Source organism: Orbicella franksi, chromosome 11 (genome assembly GCF_964199315.1).
Source record: "Orbicella franksi chromosome 11, jaOrbFran1.1, whole genome shotgun sequence".
In the NCBI taxonomy this organism is placed as follows: Eukaryota; Metazoa; Cnidaria; class Anthozoa; order Scleractinia; family Merulinidae; genus Orbicella; species Orbicella franksi.
The window spans coordinates 19,311,380-19,313,933 of NC_138155.1; positions in this window are offsets into that span (position 1 = coordinate 19,311,380).

Genomic DNA, 2,554 nt, shown 5'->3' on the forward strand with positions numbered 1-2,554 from the left:
AAGTATTAAAGAGACATTTAGATGAGAATGCATGACGATTGAAATGAACAGGTCATTGCATGTACGTAAGGCCATGAAACTCGATTCCGAAGGTGGTGTAACTCGCCTAGCTGTGCTCAAAAACTAGCCTGTGTTTGCATGCAACCTTACCAGCCCCGCTATCCTTTAGGGGAAGTAACGGATCAATTAATTCCAGCAGTGTCTAGGCCCCTGCAGGCAATAGCTGGATATTTGCTTATGTCGTAATTCTGAAGGTGGGGCATTTTATATTTTATTATTAAGCAGAGGACGGGCATTTTGGCTATCCCCGGAACAACTAAATGAAAGTTTATGTCGGTGAGCTTTTTGCACTCATCACGAGCCAGAACTAACCGGAAGCTCAAAAATTCGCCAGGTCCGGTTGCTATGGGGTGATGTCATTTTTCTGTTAGGTTGCTGTCATCGCGAGACTTTTGCGGTTCTATTGTGGTTAGCGATAATTGCTTCCAGTGAGAGTAATTGTGTACAAAAGTAACCTGGTTATTTTCAGAAATGATCCGGCCACATAATTGATATTTTATAATAAATTTTCATAACGCGGGAATATTGCGCGATCATATATAAAAAAGACTTCGACTTCGAATGAACCCGTTATCGGTCGTTGAAAACGGACACAAAACGAGATGTGCCTCTGAGTTAGAAGATATGGTGTCTCTCTGACGCATTTGTGCGAAATTGAGCCAATTTCCAATCGAATTTGCCTCGAGGAGTTAAAGAAGGCGCGTGGGTTTTCTTTTCACGGGAAGGGAAAAAAAGGAGCTGTCCTGACTATACATTTGGATTGGTTTTCGCGTAAACCATAAAACAGTTGTTGAAAACCAAACGAAACCGCCAGCCACAATTGAGTTATACATGAATTCATTCACCCAAGAACGACGGAGAGAACCAGGAAGTGTTTTCAGCTTGCGCTGCCCGTGACCAACCTCCCAGAGCATCGAATCAAGACAACAACTTCAAAACTCAGTCAAAGTCAAACGCACCAAGTTAAGTCTTCCGATTAATATTTTATTTATATCATAACTTACACCCATTGTCATGCTTTTAGACTGTATGGGGACTAGATAGCTTCTAAAATGTTAAATCACTATTTTCATTCGTGGGTTAGACCCCCGGGGGAGATACTTTGGGAATTTCTGGGTGGGGATGTGCCGCTGTGATCCTGGAACCCTTAGCCTATACCAGAGCTAGTTCAGCTGAATTTTGCTAACCTATACTAGAGTAAACTCCCCAAATCCCCCCATCTATTGACACTGTTAAGGCTGATTTGCGTAAATTTAAACTTGAAGATTTGATGTTTTTATATTTTTGAGTGACAATGTCTGGTTTCCTTACTCTAGATAAAATCTTCAACCAACCAGTCAGTTTTGTGAAAAATGATACCCTATTCTAGACCCAAACGCTCTGATTTATATACCCTATCCTAGAGTAAACTGCTTGAAAACCATACCTTTCACAGCGGCACATACCTATATAGCCCATTTATGGCAGTACACCAGTTTTCTGAAAGACGAATCCAGATATATAGTAAAATCACCATATAGCTACATATTATAAATCCGCTCTGGTTTGCCCACGCAAACGTCCTCGCAGTATTTCTACGTTACCGAGTGCTACAGGATATTTTACAAAAACCACATAATTTTTCAGTAATGCGTGACACTATAGGAAACAAAAACAACAACAAAATCGTCATTTTTCCCTCGTGCGTGACATTACAGGAACATGTTACATATCCTTCTCTGGTTCATCCAGGCTGAGGTCCATGCAATACAGTTGCTGAGTGCTTCCGGATATGTAACAAAATCGTGATAGTGATTTTTCCGTCGTGCGTGACATTATAGCTAGGAACATGTTATATATCCTTTTCTGGTTCATCCAGGATGAAGTCTATGCAGTACAGTTGCTGAGTGCTTCGGGATATGTAACAAAATCGTGATATTGATTTCTCCGTCGTACGTGACATTATAGGGACCTGTTACTTATCCTTTTCTGGTTCACCCAGGCTGAAGTCCATGCAATACAGTTGCTGAGTGCTTCCGGATGTGTAACAAAATCGTCATAATGATTTTTCCGTCGTGCGTGACATTATAGGAACATGTTACATATCCTTTTTCTGGTTCACCCAGGCTGACGTCCATGCAATACAGTTGCTGAGTGTTTCGGGATATGTACCAAAATCGTCATAGTTATTTTTCCGTCTTGCGTGACATTATAGGAACATGTTGCATATCCTTTTCTGGCTCACCCAGGCTGAAGTCCAGTTGCTGAGCGCTTTGGTTTATGTAACAAAATCGTCATAGTTATTTTTCCGTCGTGCGTGACATTATAGGAACATGTTAAATATCCTTTCTGGTTCATCCAGGCTGAAGTTCATGCAATACAGTTGCTGAGTGCTTCGGGATATGTAACAAAATCGCCATAGTTATTTTTCCGTTGTGCGTGACATTATAGGAACATGTTACATATCCTGTCTGGTTCATCCAGGCTGAAGTTCATGTAATACAGTTGCTGAGTG